This window comes from Mobula birostris, chromosome 13 (assembly GCF_030028105.1).
Source record: "Mobula birostris isolate sMobBir1 chromosome 13, sMobBir1.hap1, whole genome shotgun sequence".
Taxonomy (NCBI): Eukaryota; Metazoa; Chordata; class Chondrichthyes; order Myliobatiformes; family Myliobatidae; genus Mobula; species Mobula birostris.
In genome coordinates this window covers 26,173,216-26,194,911 of record NC_092382.1, presented here as the reverse complement: position 1 = coordinate 26,194,911, position 21,696 = coordinate 26,173,216, and positions in this window count along the sequence as shown.

Genomic DNA, 21,696 nt, shown 5'->3' with positions numbered 1-21,696 from the left:
ACCTTGTCCTGTATTTCTGCAAGGAACCCCTCTGTTTCTAGGAAGAGGTCTCCAAAACTCAGTCAGGTGCTCGATGCTTCCTTGTCACCATCTCCTCTGCTCAGATCGTTGGGATGTCTCCCATGGAGGGTCATACTCGTTCCACTGGTTAATGTTTTCATCCATAGTGATGATTCGTTTTTCTGTTTTGGCCTGTCATTTTGTCTTCTGGTCTGTATTTCTTATCACTATTGCATATACACACACAGGGAGTGCTGAATCCAGTTCAGTTTTGATGAAAATATATACTTAGAAGTTTTATCTGACTGTTGTGTGATTTTTTTTTCATGTATGTTATTTCTCTTCCTCCTTCTGTCCAAGATAGTGTTAATCTAAGTGGGTCTGAGTGTATGTACTCTTTTTTAAAGTTTTCTAAATTTCTTAGTTACCTTTGTAGATTTTACTGATTGAAATGTCACCAAGACATTTTTTTATTTTAAAAACGTCAGTGTCGGTATTGATGAAAGTGTTTATTGCCTTTGTTGTATTTGCTAACTATTGTGCTCTGTTTGGCAGGGTTTTTTTTAACCCTTGAACTAAATTTTGTCAAGGGTTTTCCTTATTTCACACTACTTTCTATTGTTTTTGATTGTTGATATTCCAGATGCGTGGGTATCAAGATTCCCGATGAAGGGTCTTCACCTGAAATGTTGATTCCCATCCATAGATGCTGCCTGACATGCTGAGCTCCTCCAGTACGTTGTGTATTTCTCCAGATTTCTAGCATCCGCAGGTCCTCTTGTTCCCAGATACTTATATATTTGTTGAAAGAACAAGCTAGTAGTGGGGTTGTGTGGCTCTGTTGCTAAAAAAATTAAATAAGATCATTAGAAAGAGGTGGCATAGGGTTGGAAGCTGTAGAATCTCTGTGGGTAGAATTAAGGAAGAGCAAATGTAAAAAAAAATCCCTGATGGGAATTGTGTAGAGACCTCCAAACAGCAGTAAGTCTGTGGTCCACAAATGACAATGGGAGATAGAAAATGTGTGCCAAAAGGGCAATCTTACAATCGTCATGGGGAATTGTCATGCAGATGATTCAGAAAATTAGGATGGTGTTGGTCTCAAGAGGAGGAATTCCTAGAATGCCTACAAGATGCTTTTTTAGAGGAGCTCGTGGTTCAGCCCACTTGGGGATCAGCTATTCTGGATTGGGTGTTGTAATGAACTGGAATTAATTAGGTCACTAAATTCAAAGAACACTTAGGGGCAAGTGATCTGAATATGATCAAATTCACCCTGACATTAGAGAAGCAGAAGCTAAAGTCAGATGTGGAATAATTCGAGAGGCATGAGAGAAAAAAAATGGTCAAAATTGGTTTGAAAAGAACACAGGCAGGGATGAAAACAGAGTAGCAATGGCTGGAATTTCTGGAAGCAATTCAGAAGGCAGAGAATGAACACGTCACAAAGAGGAAGTAGTATTCTGAAGGTAAGGGGACAAAACCGTGGCTGATAAGAGAAACCAAAGACAACATAAAAACCAAAGAGAGGGCATAGAGTGAAGTTAGAGGATTGGGAAGTGTTTAAAAACCAACACAATGCAGTTAAAGTACTTAAGAAGGAAAAGATGGAACACATAGGTGAGCTAGCCAGTAATATTAAAGAGGATACCAATTTTTTCTTCAGGCACATATGGTGTAAAAGAGAGGCGGATGTGGATATCAGACCACTGGGAGATGATGCTGGAGAGGTAGTAATGGGGTGGGGGTGCAAGGTGATGGCAGATGAACTGAACAAGTATTGTATATCACTCTTATCTGTCGAAGACACTGGCAGGAATATGGAATTCCCAGATGTCAGTGGTCAGAATGTATAAAGTTACGTTACTCGGGAGAAGGTTCTTGGGAAACAGAGATGGTCTGAAGATAAATTGGTCACCTGCACCAGATGGTGTTCACCCCAGAGATCTGAAAGAGGTGGCTGAGGAGATGTGGAGGCATTAGCAGTGATCTTTCGAGAATCGTTAAGGAAATTATATCCTAAGAAGTTGTTTTCCTTCACTTCACCCCTCTCCCAGTTTCACCTATCACCTACCACTTCTTCCACCCCTCCAACCCCCACACTTCTTCCTCTGACGTCTCATCTTTTTCCCCCCAGTCCTGATGAAGGGTCTCGGCCCGAAACGTCGACTGTTTACTATTTCCCATATGTGCTGCCCGGCCTCCCGGGTTCCTCCAGTATTTTTTGTATGTGTTGCTTGGATTTCCAGCATCCACAGATTTTCTCCTGTTTTTGATAAAAGCAAAAGTGGGGTCATATAATATAACAAGAAAACAGTGGGAAGTTAGAGAATTGGAAAGCTTTTGTATAACAAACAGGAGACCACCGGGAAAAAAAAAAGTCACTCTGGGGAGACAAGATGAAAAATTAAGGTAAGTGAGCCAATAATATCAAGTATCAAAAGTTGTTCAGATATATAAAGGGTAAAAGTGAGGCAAGAGTTGATATTGTACTGCTGGAAGATGATGCTGCGAGTTAGTAACAGAGCAAAGAAATAGCAGCTGAAGTATTTTGTGCCAATCTTCACTGTGTAAGACACCGGCAGTATAAGACCATAAGACATAGGAGCAGAATTAGGCCATTCAGCCCCATCGAGTCTGCTCCACCGTTCTATCATGGCTGATCCCGGTTCTCACTCAACCCCATACACCTGCCTCCTCAACATATCCTGTAAGGCCCTGACTGATCAGCAAACTATTAGCTTCTGCCTTAAATGTACCCACAGACTTGCCCCCCATCGCCGTCTGTGTCAGAGAATTCCACAGACTCACTGCTCTCTGACTGAATAAAATCCTCCTTAACTACTTGTACAGGTAAGCATATGATGTATGAAAATTGGCATGGCAGAGAAATGGTTAACAATTACGAATCTGTGGGTCTGTTATGTTGTTGGGCGGATTGACCCTTGATATTAGATAAGGGGAGAACAATATATGTGACTCTGGTCTACCGATCATATGCCTCAGAGCAAGCTGAAAGTGCTGATTTGTGTAAAAGTAATTAATCACCTTGTCTCTAAAGAATGTTTTTTTTAACATTGTTTGTTTGTAAGATTAATAGGATGTATTGTCCCTGAAGGAGGCAATGGCCGGTTGTTGCCTGTCTCCCGACCATCGACTGGAGGGGGGGGGGGGGGCGATACAGGTATAAAGGTGGGAAAGTCCGTTCTTGGGCCGACCACTCGCCTGGGCCCCAGCTTCGGGCCGAGCAGCCAAACCGGCGCCAAGGACCTCCACCCCAGCCAGTCCATGGTCGATCGCCTGCCTCAGGGACCACGCAGGCGTTGCTAAGTATACTCGGAGGTGTAGACTACCAGGGGTTGCTTAAGTTAGCCCTACCTGTTTGTGGTGTAGGTATGTTTCATAAAAAGCATTTCTCACAACTCTCTATTTCCTTCTCTGTATTAACAATGAAGCGAGTACTCGGAGGAACTACCGAGTCTGGGTTGATTTGTTCAAGCGAAACCAAATAGTCGCAGCAGCCACCCGTCACGGTTATTCTTATTGGGTATCAGTTCTGTGAAACAATTGGCGGCGTGGCAGCAGGATACGTGGATTGCCGAAAATGTTTCGCTGGATCAAAGAGGTTTCCCCGGAACAATATCGCATACCTGGCAATGAACACGCTGGTAAAATCTGCAGAGCCGGAGTGTCGAGGTCCGAAATCAAGATCTGGGATCCGCCAGCAACCACCAATACGAGACTTCGTGGATGATCTGACCATCAGTATGGAGTCAGTGCCCGGTGCTGTGTGGATTCTGAAGGGGGTGGAAAGGGTGATGAGGTGGGCAAGGATGTCCTTTAAGCCTGTAAAATCAGGATCTGTAGTGCTGGAGAAGGGGGAGAGCACAGGAGAAATTTCTCTATTGAGGACATTCCAACCCCTACCATCACAGAGAACCCTGTTAAAAGTCTTGAGAAGAGGTTTGATGCAACACTCAGAGATAAGGCGGGGATAAGAAACACCTGTGGGGAGTTTGAACAATGGCTGCAAGAGGTTGACAGGACTGGCCTTCCAGGGCGGATTAAGACATGGATTTACCAGCACGGTGTACGACCGAGAATCCTCTGGCCATTGCTTCTCTGAGTTTCCAATTCCCACTGTTGCTGAATTAGAGAGGGTCGTCAGCCGGTTCCTGCGAAGATGGCTGGGTTTACCAAGGAACATCAGCAGCATCGCTCTGTACAGGAGTAACTGCAAACCGAGGCTCCTCCTGAAATCCATCGAGGAGGAGTTGAAGGTTTTGTGAGCAAGAGAGGTGCTGCAGTTTCGGGAATCTTCAGATCCACAGGTTGCCGGAGCAAGAGTGGTGGTGAGAACTGGAAGAGAGTGGAGAACGGAAGCTGCGGTGGGAGAAGCTGAGGCGCAACTGCGTCACAAAGTGCTGGTGGGGGCGGTCGCCAAGGGAAGAGTTGGACTCGGAGGCCTTGAAGTCCCCCAGTTTGACAAAGTACAAGGGAAAGAGTGACGAGAACTGGTCCAGAATGAAGTAAGGGCAGCTGTAGAGGAGGAGAGGACCAGCAGAGCGGTAGCAATGAAACAGCAAGGAGCCTGGACCAAATGGGAGCAGGTGATCGAGTGAAAGATCACGTGGAATGATCTCTGGAAGGTGGATTCACACCGCATCAGGTTCCTTATCCAGGCTGTTTATGCCGTCCTTCCTAGCCCGTCCAACCTGCACTGCTGGGGCCCTGCAGAACGACCAGCTTGCCCCCTCTGTGAGAAGACCGGTACGCTGGAGCACATTCTGAGCTGCTGCCCCAGAGCTCTTGCCGATGGCCGTTATCGGTGGCGGCATGACCAGGTCCTCCGGACAATTGCGGAGACAATCTGCAGCACCCTTAACATCTGCCGGAAAACAAGTCCGGTCAAGAATACCATCTGCTTTGTCAAAGAGGGGGAAAGACCAACAGAACACCAGAAAGCAACTGGGTTGCTCTTCACTGCGCAGGACTGGGGCTAAAGGCAGACCTGGGAAAACAGCTGCAGTTTCCTCCCCACATCACAGAGACTACACTGCGGCCCGACATTGTGTTGTGGTCTGACTCACTGAAGCACGTCCCTATGCTGGAGCTTACCATGCCGCGGGAAGAACGCATGGAGGGGGTCTACGAGCAGAAAAGAGCCAAGTATGAAGATCTGAAGAACAACTTGCAGAGAAGAGGCTGGAGAGCAGGAGTGCTGGCCCGTGGAGGTCGGGTGTCGTGGCTTTGCAGGCCAGTCGCTCTGCAAAGTACACACTGCACTTGGAGTCACGGGAGAGAGAAGAAGGAGAGCCATTTCTACCGCCATAGATGCGGCAGAGAAAGCGTCAGGATGGCTCTGGATAAAGAGGGCAGATCCGTGGGTAGCTGCTAGGACACAGGCCGGGGTCTGATCAACCCCGGCTGGGTCGCCTGGGCGAGGGTGTATGATGTTGAAAGACCCGAAACACCTGACGACCCCAGGTAACGTCACTGATGATGTGCCCGAGTTTAGCATCAGTCAGATGTTTCTGTAAGAAGAAGGTGGGCGGATAATACTGATGGGTTTGCTGCGCTTGCTAACACCCTTGCTAAGCTGGGACCTCCCATAAACTGGGATGATCGCCTAGATAATACTGGCAAGAAACTGCGAAGTAAGATGGCTAGACTGTTGCGAGAAATAAATTTTCCATCAAAACAAGGTTCTCATACCGATGGCTATTGGCTGCTGGCCACAGCCTTGTGCCAACAGTTGGAAAGGACCCGTGAGGTGGAACAAGAAAGAGATACGTCGAGGGATGACGGAATGCTATGAAGGAGAGGTGCTCAGTCATGATTGAGGTGGTGAGGACCAGTCAGAATAGGGCGCAGGAAGCTGAGGAGAAGGGAATTCAGATGGCATGTAGGCTAGTGCAAATTAAACATCAGGAGGCGGCTCGCCGCCAGAATTATACCCCCGATGCCGTGAAGATAAGATCAATGTTGTTATCCAAGGGAGATCCAGATACCTGGGATGGGGATATATAGTATGGTGATAATGATAATGGGTCCTTCGGTGAGGGGGAAACTGCTTTACCCCCAGAACCATTGCAGGCTCGGCCTGCTGTTGTGTCTTCTCAAAAGACTGTACCCGGGCAGCCGGGAGTACAGACTCTCGAGTATAATGATAAGGAGCTATCTGAGGTGGCTGTCCGTTTTAAGCAAAGGTCTGGGGAGTCGCTAGCGGAATGGTTACTCCGCTTGTGGGATGATGGAGGGGCTAGTATAACCTTTCACAGGTACAGTGGGACTGGGAGACTGCCGCTGAAGGCATTCACCGCTGAAGACAACAGGCCCTGGTCAATAGGATGTCTGGGGACTGGGACGCACAGTGGCGACGGGGTCGAGATCCCGACCAAGAGGAATTCACCGGAGGGATGTACACGAGATTGGTGCGGTCAGCCGCCCCATCCATTCGGGCTGTGGCTCTTGCATTGTTGGGGCCCTCAGTTCAGGAGGATGTGGAGGACGTGACTAGTGCCTCGGCGAACCTTTCGGACTTGCAGGTGGTTAAACCCCGAATCCGTTCGACACGGCTAACGAATATTGGAGGGGAAGGTACTAACGGTACCAATGGGACTAGGAAACCCGCCCTGACGCGCAGGGGAGATGTTCGCTACCCTTTTGAAAGCAGGCGTCGGTAAGGAGAAGGTTGACGGGGTGCAGACTAGTATATTGTATGCTATGTATCGTGAGCACATGGAAGCTGGGAAGACGCCGGTGGACCCTCCTGCTCCTCCTGCCTTCTCACTGTACCCATCGTCAGCTGAATTGCAGGACGTAATGAAAAAGGCCATACAGGAGGAGACCGGGAAATGGCGGCCTCCCAAACCCTCCCAGACCTAGTGGGATGACCGGGTTCCCCCGACATATGAGATCCATTCGATGTGGACCCGGGGGCACCGTAGGCGTTATATACCATTATGTCTATTGGGCTAAGGGAAATAATCAACGGACTGTTGCTCTGGTCGATAGTGGGGCAGAACATACTGTGATCCCGGGAGACCCCGATAAGTGGAGGGGACCCGAGTATAATATTGAAGGGATGGGGGGTGGGGGTAGTGCCCTTACTAGGGCCCAGGAAGTAACGGTACGAGTAACGATTGACAAAAACGTCCCGCGTTCTGTGTCTGTCCTAATTGCTGTAACCACCGAGCGTATCTTCGGAATGAATGCGTTACGGGGACTGCAACTGAAGACATCGTTAGGGACCTTTAGTTTTGGGATCCGCAGCATGCGGGTGTAGTCGGGAGGGCAAAGTGGGAGCCCCTGTTTATGCCTCCACCGACGCAGATAGTGTCGGTTCCACAATACCGGATCCCGGGAGGTCACAAGGAAATGACTGAAACTATTGCCTCCTTGGAGCAAGCTGGGGTTATTCAACCCGCCACGTCCCCGTACAATAGCCCAGTCTGGCCGGTAAAGGAACCAGACGGGTCTTGACGAACGACTGTTGACTATCGACAATTGAATTGATACTCTTCCCCGTTGAGTTCTGCTGTGCCCGACATAGTGACGCTGGTGGATGATATTCCGGATGATGCAGATGGTCGATGGTATGTTGTTATTGATCTGGCCAGCGCCTTCTGTTCGATTCCCTTGGAGGAGGAATCACAGGAGCAGTTGGCTTTCACCTGGAACGGTCGGCAATATCCCTTCACTCGTTTGCCACAGGGACCTGTCCATAGTCCGACCTCATGCCGCGGGATAGTGGCAGGTGATCTGGAGACCTGCGCACTGCCCCCTAACGTCGGAGTTCACCACTACATCGATGATGTCATGTTACAGGGACCGGACGGGGAGGGTGTCGCAGAGGCGCTGCGGTCCCTGTTACAGTGTGTGCGAGAGAGGGGATGGGCTGTGAATGAAGGTAAGGTGCAAGGTCCCAGTCAATCCCTGACGTTTCTGGGCATCCACTGGCATGCTGGGGAGAGGAATATACCGGAAAAGGTACGAAATAAAATACAAACCACAGCTACTCCCGCTAATAAACAAGAAGTTCAGCGCTTTATGTGGTTATTGGTATATTGGAGAAGACATATTCCCGAATTGACTCTCCTACTGAAACCACTGTACGCGGTCACTCGTAAGAAGAGCAAACTCACATGGGGAGATGAGCAAAAGGAGGCATTCGAGCAGGCCAAAACAGCAGCTGAACAGACTCTTCCCCTTTCACCTCGGGTCCCGGGGGCCCCGTATGAATTGCGGGTGTTTGTTCACGATAACGGGGCCGTGTAGAGTCTGTGGCAGCTGCAGAATGGGAGGAGGGTGCCCCTCGGGTTCTGATCACGCACTATACCGGAGGCTGCCGGACGATATACCCCGTTAGAATGACAGCTCCTGGCTTGTTACTGGGCCCTGGTGGAAATGGAGTCCATCACGGGATCAGACTCCACGGTGTTGCGACCTGATTTGCCTATTATGTCCTGGGTGCTCGTCCCAGATGCGAAGGTGAGGCAGGGGCGTGCACAGCAGTCATCCATATCGAATTGGAAATGGTATATACAGGACCGGGCCGCTAAAGTATCCGAAGGAGTCAGCCGTCTTCAGGAACAAGTAGCCAGATGACCTATGACAGCGGGAACCGAGGAAGAGAAGGCGGCTCCCCCTCTCGAACCCTCCCCCATTCGATGGGGCCGGCCGTACGAGGAATTGACATCGAGTGAAAAGGCTGGTGCCTGGTTTACGGACGGCTGGAACCGTTGGGTGTGAGAGGGCCAACCGTGGAAGGCCGCTGCCCTGCGAACCTTGGACGATTCTCAGTTAATACAAGAAGGAGAGGACGGATCCAGTCAGCTGCCGGAACTTGTGGCGGTTACCCTGCCCTCTTCACTCCCCACCAAGGAAATTAGAATATATACCGACTCGTTGGCGGTGGCTAATGGAATGGCTGTCTGTATGGTGAGCTGGCAGATGCACCAGTGGGCAGTTCATAATAAACCTATCTGGGACAAGGAATATTGGCAGCAGGTATGACAAGAGGTGCAGAGGCGCGATATTTATGTGTATCATGTGAATGCCCACCAGGAGGACATTACGACGCTCCACAATAATCAAGTAGACGGCTTGGCTGCGGTATCTGCTATTACAGTGCCTCTAGTTAGATGGGCCCACGAACAGTCCGGCCGTCCCGCGGAGAAGGGGACGCGAGAGTGGGGACGAGACCTTTGACGGTGGATGACTGTCGGACTACTGTGTCGGAATGTCCTATCTGCCAGCAAGTCAAGTCTCGCTCTGTCTCGCGTGGACCTTTTGGCCATATTAAGAGAGGCTCTGTACCCGGCGAAAGTATGTCAGATTGATTACATTGGACCCCTGCCCCCACACAAGAATGATAAATATGTCTTGACAAAGGTGGACACTTATTCTGGATTCCTGTTGGCCAGACCCTTTCCTAGTACCAGTCAGGAGTCCACTATTCCGGGGGTGGAATACCTGTTGTTACATTATGGCACATCCGAGGAAATACAGTCAGATAATGGATCCCACTTTACAGGGCAACAGATCCAGGATTGGGAGAAAGAGCAAGGTATTTATTGGGTCCACCATATACTTTATTACCCCCAAGCAGCTGGCTTGATTGAACGATTTAATGGACTTCTGAAGCAGCAGATTCGATTGATGACCCCCACCCACACTATGAAGGGGCAATGTATGTGTTGACAATGGTGAACATTCATTCTGGATTCCTGTTGGCCAGACCCTTTTCCAGTGCCAGTCAGCAGTCCACTATTCATGTTCATGCCATCAGGTTGGGGAGGGGGTACTCAGCCGGAATATAAGGTGCTGATCCTGGACCCTGAGGGTGGCCTCATCTTAGCACAAGAGGAAGCGATGGGTTGACAGGTCGGAACAGGAATGGGAATCGGAATGAAAATGTTTGGACAGCGGGAAGTTCCGCTCGGAGCGGATAGTTCAAAGATTAATTTATTATCAAGCAGGTATCCATAAACAACTCTTGAGTTTCTTTTCTTCTCCAGAGAGCCACGAAACAAAGAAAGAACATGAAAGTCGTTCAGAGAGAAAAATCAAACTCCCACCCCACCCCCCGCATCAAAAAGAACGGCATTGCGATCATCAACCCCCAAAACCCACCCCTCCCGCACAAAAGGGAACAATAACATCGACCCCCCCCCAATAAAAACAACCCGACCCCGCACAACTGCGGAGGGTCTGGTGTCACCAGTGTCGAGGCGGCCGCATCGGGAGCAGCGGACACAACGGGCGACCCCGGAAGATTCACAGGTGAAGTGTCGCCTCACCTGGAAGGATGTTTGGACAACGGAGAGAGTTCGGCCGTCCGGCCCTTTCACTGTGACACCCCGAACTCCACATCAAATCCGTCCAAACCAATCTGGGTGAACTTTAATGACCAATAAATATAATTCCTCTCAGTGATCAGCTGTCTGAGTGATTCCCTGACTCTGAGAGGAAGGGGTGTCTCTGGTCCACATTGTCAGGGTGTTGAGTTTACCAGGAGACAGAGACTGCAGGGACGAGAGGTTTTCTGTTGACTAATACACTGTGTGTGGACCCCGCTGGCAATTCTGGTGTTGTGACCCGAATCTAGACAAACACCAGGCTGCCCACTCCACCAACAACACGGCACAGCCGGACACATAACAGGGGACTTTACATCTCACAACACTGGATTCAGTGATGAAACCCGTGATTAATGTTGTTGTCCCACCGAAATCATAAGAACCGTCCATTCAGGTGTTTTTAAATACGAGCGCTCCCCCACAGGTGACGTCACACAGGTGCACGCACGCGCCTGACGTCACACATGGGCTCCCCAGACCGAGATCTGCCCTCACGTGCGCCGTGTCTTACGTCACCCGCGCGCTGGAGAGCTCGAGCTTTGTCGGTTTAACGGCTGGGCTACGAATCGCGTGACCAACCCCTCCCCCACCGCTGTCAACAGAGGATTCAGGAGCTGCGCTATTCCCATTGGTGCGAAGCGATGTCAATCACTAGTTACAACCAATAGTAGAGGCGGACCAGCTGAGAGGGCGTTACCCCGCTGAATCAACCTGGCATTGCTCTCTCCGTCAAAGCGGAACAAATCCCAAAGTAAATGTCCGCTTTCTGATTTATTTCCATTTCCCTCCGAGGGAACAAAATCTTTGACATCAGCTGTTGAGAAAATCACCTTTGTTCTGCCCCCATGTGAGATGAGGAGAGGTGAGGTACACCCCAGGTGCGGGACACGGGAAACTGGGTGAGAGTCGGGAAGGGGAATGAGGTGAAATGGCCATCGCAGAGTAATCTTGTGTCCGTCCCGCACAACAACAGGTGGACCCACTTTAGACACTGTCGGGGGGATCACTGACAGAGGAAAGTCAAAGGGGTGAGAGGGGACTAATATCCCAGTGGTGAGGCTCGCTAGTGCTAGTGTGGGGAGAGGGTGATGTGGTTCAAATAAGTTGTAGGGGGAATGGGAGCCAGAATGACAGAACAGACAGTGGGGAGGGTGAATTGACTTTATTACATACATCCTTCATATACATGAGGAGTAGAAATCTTTACATTATGTCTCCGTCTGAATGTGCAATGTGTAATTTATAGTCATTTATAATAAATAGTTTGTACATAGGACAGTCAATATAACATAGAAATGCAATTGTATCAGCATGAATTAATCAGTCTGACGGCCTGGTGGAAGATGATGTCCCGGAGCCTGTTCGTCCTTTTGCTGTGGTACTGTTTCCTGGATGGGAGCAGCAGGAACAGTTTGTGGTTGTGGTGAGTTGGGTGGCCAATATCCTTTGGGGCCTTTTTCACACAGAGGGTTGTGGTTCTGTGGATTGCTCTGCCTCAGAAGGCAGCGGAGGCCAATTCTCTGGATTCTTTCAAAAAAGAGTTAGATAGAGCTCTTAAAGATAACGGAGTGAAGGGATATGGGGAGAAGGCAGGAAAAGGGTACTGATTGCGGATGATCAGCCATGATCACAGTGAATGGTGGTGCTGGCTCGAAGGGCTGAATGGCCTACTGCACCTATTGTCGATTGTCTACACACCTATCCCTGTAAATGTCCTGAATAGTGGGAAGTTCACCTCTACAGATGTGCTGGGCTGTCCACACCACACTCTGCAGGTTCCTGCGATTAAGGGAAGTACAGTTCCCATACCAGGCAGTGATGCAGCCAGTCAGGATGGTCTCAATTGTGTCCCTGTAGAAAGTTCTTAGGATTTGGGGCCTCATCCCAAACTTCTTCAACCATCTGAGGTGAAAAAGGTGCATCAACTTCATGGACCCTGTACAGATTACAGAGGTGGAGGTGTTTACTGTCTGAAGGCAAATTAGCGTGGATCAATCCCCAGGGCCTGACAAGTTGTTCCCTGGGAACCTGCGGCCGACAAGTGCAGAAATTGTCGGGGCACAAGCTAAGATATTTAAATCATCCTGAGTGACAGGTGAGGTACTGGAGGATTGGAGAACAGCCAATGTTGTTCCGCTGTTCAAGAAAGGCTCTGTTAATAAAATAGGAAATTATATGTTGCGAGCCTGACATCAGTAGTGGGAAAGTTATTGGAATGTGTGTGCCAGGAGAAAGTTCTTTGGATTTGGGGCCCCATCCCAAGCTTCTGGTGAATGTGCATCATAGGAAAGCCAGATGAGCTCAGGACAGGGAATTATAACCATATAACCATATAGCAATTACAGCACGGAAACAGACCATCTCGGCCTTTCTAGTCCATACCGAACTCTTAATCTTACCTAATCCCACCGACCTGCACTCAGCCCATAACCCTCCATTCCTTTCCTGTCCATATATCTGTCCATTTTAACTTTAAATGACAACATCGAACCTGCCTCAACCACTTCTACTGGATGCTCGTTCCACACAGCTACCACTCTCTGAATAAGGAAGTTCCCCCTCATGTTACCGCTAAACTTCTGCCCTTTAACTCTCAACTCATGTCCTCTTGTTTGAATCGCCCCCACTCTCAATGGAAAAAGCCTATCCACGTCAACTCTATCCATCCTCCTCATAATTTTAAACACCTCTATCAAGTCCCCCTCAACCTTCTACGCTCCAAAGAGTAAAGACCCAACTTTTTCAACCTTTCTCTGTAACTTAGGAGATGAAACCCAGGCAACATTTTAGTAAACCTTTTAGAATGCACGATCTCCCTCCCTCTTTCACCAAATTTCAACCCCTCATTATGATATTGCAGCCATTATTGGGACTTGGTTGCACCCAACAGTCTGAGGGATTTAGAGGAATAAATTTGTAGAGAGATTGCAGACAATGCCAAGAATGAAAGGTTGATTCAGTAAGTGATTTTAACTTTCCATATATTGACTGGGACTCCCATACTGTAAGAGTTTGTCAAATGTGCCCTTAATCAGTACGTAGAATTCCCGACGTAGAAGTGTGAAATAAGCTGATGATCCAGGGCTGGCGACAGAAATTAGTGATCATAATGCCATAAGATTCAAAGTAAATATGGGAAAAGATAGGTCTGGACCACGGGTTGAGATTCTAAGTTGGAAAAAGGTCAATTTTGATGGTATCAGAAAGGATCTGGCAAGTGTGGCTTGGGACAGACTGTTTCCTTGGGAACTGAGGAGTGCCGTAGAACAAAGGCTACCGGGAATGCAGGTCCACAATTCATTGAAAGTGACTGCACAGCTGGATAAGGTAGTAAAGGAATATTTGGCACACTGGTCTTCATAAATTAAAGTATTCAGTACAGGAGATTGGATGATTTAAGATGGTCATGAGGCCTAATTTGGAGTATTGAGTGCAGTTTACGTCACCTACCTATAGGAAAGATGTAAATAAGGTTGACATAGTACAACGAAAATTTACAAAGATGTTGTTGCCGTGATTGGTGGGCCTGAGTTATAAGGGAAGATTGAATAGGTCATGACTATGTTGCTTGGAACGCAGAAGATTTGGGGGAGATTTGACGAAGTTCTGCAAAATCATGAGAGTATAGATAGGGTAGATGGGTAGAGGGATGGGGAGAGTGAGGGTTAGGTCAGGAGACAGAGGGGAGTCAGGCTTCCTGTTTAATCAGCACACAACTCCCCGCTCCCCCCGTGATCATTTTCCATCAGAGCATCATTCCCTCCCTGTCGGCCATTTCAACATATGTGAGTTTTCAGTGAGTGCGTCACTCCGTCCCTCGGTAAAACTTCTGGCTGTTTGGAATAAATGCCTTTAAAGAGAAACAAATTCCAGAAGCATTTCTGGCGGGGTGTGGATCAACAATCACTGCTTGTGAAATGAAACCCGCTGTTAACCGTGGGCGAGGGGGTTTCTTGTGACAATAGTTGTCCGGATGGAAATACAATAACCTTTCCCAGTATTTTTCCAGTCGAACTTGTTTGGTTTAGTTGCAGCTGAAAGACAGCTCCCTGTACCTGAACAGGTGGGGGACGTTTGAGCTGAAACTCTACCTACGCCGGGCAGTCCCGTTTACACACGGGGCGGAGGTCAGACCCTCCCAGAACCTGGGCTGGATCAAATCCGCAGCCTGGGACTCGCTGAGTTAAACAGAGAAACTCCGCCCCACTGGTTGCGATGAAAGAAAAAAGAGAGATCGACACGGAAATCCGGACAGAAAGGTTAACGCAGCCGGTTTGTTTTCCTCTTCAGGATTGCTACATTGATCCCGCTCCCGCCTCCTCCCGCTGTCAAACCCGTCCTGAGCCGGTGAGAGTTAGTGTGACCCGGACTGCGGCAGTCCCGCTCTACCCCGGCTCACCCGGCCCTGTCCATCTGTAATGAGCGACGGACACGTCACAGCCGAGTGGTCTCTGGAGCAGCAGCTCAGACTCAACTCTCCGTACAGGGTGAGAACACCGGTGCAGGAACGTTGTCGGTCACCCGGGAAGCCAGTCTGTGATTTCCTGAGATCTCACTGAACGCCGTCCGGTTACAACGTCAGAGGTAAGTGTTGTCTATGATTCTACACAACTATTCAGCGTTTAAAGCGAGACTCGGCTTTGGGCGGTTCGGGAGTAAATTTAGTGGGAGAAGGGAGTCCTGGCATGTTCGTGCTAACGAGTCAATTACTGTCCAAATGGATTCAGCGAAACGACGTCGTTGCCTTCGACCAGAAATACTCTCCATTCTAGTTTCAACTGAGTGCGAGCAGAAAGCATCTTTCATCCCGGTAGTGACATATGAAACATCCCACGGGTCAGTGACCCGTCACCGATCTCTCTCAAAGAAGAGAAAATCAGCAAATGCTGGAAATCCGAGAAACACACACAAAATGCCGGAGGAACTCTGCAGGCCGGGCAGCATCTATGGAAAAGTGCACAGTCGACATTCGAGACCCCAGCTAAAGTACTTCATATAGCGTCACTGGTTCTATCGCTGTTCCCTGTAGCAGAAAAGGTTAAACTTTCTTCACGCTTGAATGACAGTGTTTTGCCGAACCGGTTTGGATCTGATTTCAGCGGAACGGCCGCTCCCTGTTCTCAGGAATGTGCCGGGACAGGCTGCTGCTTGCTCACAGACCCTGAGCACTGAGTCTCACAGAACAACAAGCCGCACCTTCCAAATCAGTCAATCATCTGCCCGCTTCCCCTTTCCATTCCAGTCCTGATGAAGGGACTCGGTCCGTAACGTTGACTGTTTACACCCATCCACAGAGCTGCCTGACCTGCTGAGTTCCTCCGGTGTTGTGTGTGTTACCATGGTTACGAGAGATCCGTGTGGGGCGGTGGGCGGGGCTATTTGTAAGAAACGATACACCGTATCCACACTATCAGAGTATTCTTCGGGAATTAAGGTGAAAATAATTCAGCTTCTGATATTTATTTCCGATCTTTATGTCCAAACGCCGAGTTGTCTGTGCATTGGATCAGCGATCAAGGACATTTTTGTTTTTTTTTTAAGCCCCTTCTGGCTGTGGGGCCTTTTGTGTTCCAACTGTTTCCTGCTTACATGATTTAAATTTTCCCCAGGTTTAGTAAAGATTAAGATCAGCTCTAGAACAACGGCCTTCTGTTTCAAAGCAAGGGTGCGGTACAGCAAACACCTGTTCCGTTTTCAGAGTTTCTTATTTCAGACGAATACATCTATTGTTCCTGTGTCGATTGTAAGCAATTTGAACTCTTCTCGTTTATTGCCAGCGGAAGCAAAGTCTTTGATTCTGTTGAAGGCTGAGATTCTTGATAAACAGCGGGTTTTAGTATTACAGGGATGGACATGGGGAATGCATAATGAACTTTTGGATCAGTTCAGCAATGATGTCAGTATCTGCATCAGCAGTTTCGAGGGCCCGTGTGGTCTGGTTATGCGTGTTGGTCCGTTGACTACAAAAGCTCTGACGATTTAATTAATGTAAACGGGTATGATGACTGCATGCGAAGGGACACAGGATTTTATTTATGTACTTGAACTGAAAACAAACATTAATTACTTACGTCCAGCTTTGTGGGTTATTTATGTGCCCCAGCTGCGTTAGGGGGTCGGATTTATGACTAACTCGGGGTGCTGGACAGCACGGTATCGGACCGAGAGACACGCTCCCCGTTCCCTGTCAATCCCGGTGCAGACTCCCTGGGGCTCTCGCGCACCAGCTCAACTCACCGCCCCGCCCACTGCCCGACACGCGCGCTCTCGCGGAGCTCATTACTCTCGCGCTCCCGGGCTCACGATGAGACCATTTGGGAAACCTTGCGCGCCCGTCATCTGTTGTCAGGTGATGTGCGAGTTATTTAGCACCCATTGGAGTCCGAAAATGTCAATTTATGCCTCATCTCAGACTGAACTGTCTGTGCAGCTTAAGCACTCTGATCCAGGTCCATTATCGCTCATCCAGGAAGTCAGACTGTGGTTACCCGGCACCGCACTGAACACCATCCGGTTACGGGATCAGATGTAAGTGGTGTCTCCTATATCAGGGTATAGGTAATATCGGTTTCCCTGCTGGACAAAGGGTTAAAGCGACTTTGCTCATTCCCTAATGAGAGTGAATGGGGACGTTACGGGCCAAAACCCTTCGGCAGGACTGGAGAAATAAAGGCGGGGGTGGGGAGGAGAGAGAAACACAAGGTGATCGGTGAAACCTGAAGCGGGAGGGGATGAACTTTCCCGAACTGGCGGCCTTGCCTCGCTTCCTTCACAGAATCTGCCGGGGTCGGTCCGGGTTGTGAGACCTTCACACCGAACCGTCTGAGATGAGCCGCCGCTCAGCCCCTGTTGTTCTGGTCCTGTTAGCAGGATGACGTAAAACATATTTCTATATTGTTACTGACAGAGGATTGTATAATTTCTGTTCTGTGTGTTATCTGAATGCACCTGCCTGTGATGCTGCTGCAAGTCAGTGTTTCTCTGTCCCTGTACCTTCCCGTACTTGTGCACTTGGCAATAAATTCAACAGGACCTGAGACAACTCAGATTTGAGTAGTGATGATCATCTTGGCAGCTCGATAGGTTGAATGTAAAGAGACAGTACACCGTTAAATGCAAAACCCTGAACAGTGTTGATGATCAGAGGGATCTCAGACTCCAAGTTCATCGCTCCCTGAAAGAGATTGCACGGATTGATCAGGTGGTTAAGAAGGGAAATGGCGTGGTTGTCTTTATTAGTTGAAGCACTGAGTTCAAAAGTCGGGAAGTTGTGTCGCAGCTTTATAAAACTAGTTAGACCACATCTGGAGTGTTTCATACAGTTCTGGTTGGCCCATTCTAGGGAGCATGAGGGGTCTTTGGAGAGGGTGCAGAAGAGGTTTACCAGGATATTGCCTGGATTAGATCGCATGAGCTGTAACGAGAGTTTGGACAAACTTGTGTTGTTTTCTCTGGACCCACGCAGGCTGGGGTGAGACTTGATAGACGTTTACAAGTTTAGGACAGACATCAATAGAGTAGATAGACAAAATATTTTCCCCAGGGTTGAAATGTCAAAGATAAGAGGCCATGTATTTGGGTTGATGGGGGGGGGGGGGGTTGGCGGCGTGGTAGGTTAAAGGAGTTGTGAGGGGCGTTACTTTTTCCCGCGGAGTCTGGTGGGTCACTGGAATTTGCTCCCTGGGGATCCCGCCGCTCTGATTGCGCAATAATCACTCTGCGCATGCTCACAGCCCCCGGATGGTCGGTGCTCTTTTTTCCCGCTCGTTGTTGAAGCGGATCGTCTGCGGGATCCGGAGAGGGAGAGGGAGAGGGTCCTCCGGGGGAGAGATCAGTTTCCCATCGGTCAGTGCTGAGACCAGTGTCGAGTCGGGTGGTCTGATGTTAGGCAGTGAGTCTCCTTAACTTCCCCGAGCTGTCGGCCATTTATTCATTAATTTTCCAACTATCTGGCCTCCTCAATGATGTATACATTTCACTTAACTCTCCCTGTGGAAGATTCCAATCAGTAACCCAGGCAGTCAACTTCCACACAATTAAAATGGTGTATCAGCCTCGGATTGAGGGCGCCTATTTAAAAGAGACGCAGAGAAATTTCTTTAGCCAGAGTGTAGTGAATTTGTGGAATTAGCAGAGGCAGCTGCGGAGGCCAGGTTGGGGGTATTTAAGACCAAGACTAGATGGGAAATTGAGAAGAGAGGTGAGGGGTGAGGATGGGGAAAGAGCTGGGGAGTGAGAAGTGGATGCAGGTGAGAGGCGAGTTGGGGAAGTGGAGGTAGTGTCAGGGGTGGGATTAGAGTGGGTGGGGGGAAACATGGGGCTGCAGTCGTTGGAAATTAATTCCATAGAGGATTAATAAAGATGATAGAGAGTACAAAGAAGATTCACCAGACTGATCCCTGGAGTCATCATATGAAGAAAGATCAAATGTGATAACCCTTTCATTTAGAGAATCGAGGACTGAGAGGTGAACACATTGAAATGCACAACATCATTACCGGTTGAACCAGGGATCCCAGTCTCTAAAAAAGGGGTGGACTGTCCGGGACTGAGATGAGGTGAAATGTGTCCACTCCGAGGGTGGTGAATGTTTTTAAATTCCCGCCTCAGAGGCCGGTGAAGACTCAGTGATCGTCCCCACATAAAACAGAGGCCGGCAGATGTGTGGAGACCGAAGGGATCGAGGAAATGAGAGTCGGGCAGAAACATGTGGCTGAGATGGGAGAGCAGCCGCCATCTTGTTGATGGTTAGAGGGGCTGAATGGCCATAGATAGAAACCAGCAGAAAGATCGAATAGACCTGAGAGGTAATCTCAATACACAGAGGTAGTAAGTACCTGGAATGTGCTGTTCAGTGTTTACATCGTTGGTTATCTACCTCGAGTTCAGTATTCTCACCGTGTTTGGAAATTCCCACTCGCTGTCGCCTATCTGTGAGCAGCTGGATATTAAAGAAACGCTCAAGATGCTGGAGAACTAAAATCAAATCAGAAATAGTTTGAAGTCATTCCGACACAGGGTGTTGGAGGTGAAGCATTAACTTTGTTCCTCTCCACAGGTATTCTTTATCTGTTGAGTGCTTCTTGTATTTGCAGTTATTTTAGAACATCTCGTTGGAATGATTTAACTCTCCTGGGAAATGGACTTGTGTAGAACGCACGATGTAATGCATTCTCTTACAGCACAGTAACAGGGCTTTGAGCCCATCTAGTCGGTGCCATTTTCTGCCTGGCACCATCTACGTGCACCCAGGCTATAGATGTCAATACCTCCCTCGTTCATCTGCCCATACAAACTTCTCTTAAACGCTGCAATTGAGCCAGCATCCACATTTGCACCATCCTCTGAGTGAAGTAGTTGCTCCTCAGATTCCCTTTAAATATTTGAGGAGGGAGGAGAAGATGGCGGCGCGACGCAGCGTGCGCGGCCTCTCCGGTGAATGATATCTGTATTTGTTAAGTAGGGTACTGTGCACAATTCTGATTTTATGGAGACAGACGTAAGAGCACGGAGGAACACCAGGAGAAACTTCTGAAATGCCCGCTTCGCTGTCGCTGCTGCTGTCTGGTCCGGATTCTCCGGAGGAGAACGCCTCTGAGTCATCGGCTTTGCTTGTTTCTGCGGCCGGGACCAGGTGGCCTCGTCCTCCTTCCTGGACACATCCTGCCCGGTTCGGGCGGGGTTGTGACACCTTCACACCGAACCGCTCGAGATGAGCCGCCGCTCAGCACCTGGGTTCTGGTCCCAGGACAGCAATGAAGAGATGATGCCAGGACTAAACCCATCCATTGATTTGTACCTGGGGAACTTTACCCGGTCCGGTTTCGGATCTAAGTTTCACCTGGATCGATGCCTGTGGTCGATAATTGTTTTACATATTTCCAGCAGACTGGAAGCAGCCGTTCGGCCTGTTGTATTCTTGCAGACAGAGAAGGTTAAACGGAGTATTTGCACATTCAGGACACTACTACACTTGTATGATTAGTTTAATATTTCCCCGTTCAGACAGGATAGTGAGATCCAAATTTCTCACGTTCTCTCAGGGGACTGGGAAGTTTATTTCCATTTTCTTTTCATGGCTATGACTTGCCGAAATGCAGCCAATGTTTCCCGATATATGACCCTATTAATGCAAGAATTAACTCTTTTTTTTCCATGTATCTGGGTTTCTCGGAAGTGTGTATGCTCCTTCCAGAATTTCCAAAGGAGCAACCCAGGTTGTCTAATATTTCCACATGATTAAAATCATTTTTTTTTACATGTACCGAATTACAGTGAAAATCTTGTCTTCAGAGCTGCAAGGAGTGGTGCAATTTTTTATCGATCTGTGTTCACCACCTCTCAGCGTAGAGACAGTGGCTTCGGGAGCAAATGTAACAGAATGACAGTGGGAGGAAAAGATGCTGTGAGCATTCACTGCATGGGATGTATTACACCAGGGTCAGAATGAACTCAGAGCTAACAAACCAGTTGGGGTGGGGTAGCATTTGCACAGTTTGAGGTGTTGCTGACATTTTGCAATCAGTTACTATCTGTGCATTAAAATAACGAGAAAAGAAAGAAAACTACAGTTGCAGGAAATTTAAAGTAAGAAGGAGAAAATACTGGAAACGCTCAGCAGGTCGGCAGCATCTTGAACAGTCCCACTTGTGTTACTAGGTCTTCCACCATTTCTCCTTTCACAGATGTAGTCTGATGTACTCAGTTCCCAGCATTTTCTACTTTATAATTTTACATTTTGTTCCTGCTACAATGCGGGAAACTTCGCAGCAAACTGTGCTGAGCAAGATCCCACACAGCAAGAAGATAGTGAACAAATGTGCTCGGTTTAGCTGCTGGAGACAAACTGAAGTGTATCCGCATCCTCTCACAATCTATAGACCGGGGAACCAGCCTGAGCCCTGGCCAAGGCAGAGGGTCATTAGGTTCCAGTTCTGCCTTAGCTTGTGAATTTGAAAATGGTAAGCGCACCACGGCAAATTACCGGCATCTACTCCCTCACACATTCAATGCATGTCCTCTGGCTTTAGATATTTCTAAGCAGCAAAAAGGTACTCCCTGTCTACTCTGTCTCTGCCTCTCATAATTTTATAAACCTCTACCAGATTTCCCCTCAGTCCCCACTGCTTCATGGAGAACAACCCAAAATTTCAACTAAAAACTGGATAATATTTGAATCCATTCTGACGAATGGTTAGGAAACTGATTTTTTAACTTTGTTCCTCACTCCACGTCAGTTCCTTACCTGCTGCGTATTTCTATAATTCTAGTTTCTCTTTATTACATTCACCGTGGAATACTTTAAATCTGCTGGAAATGGACCAGTGTATCA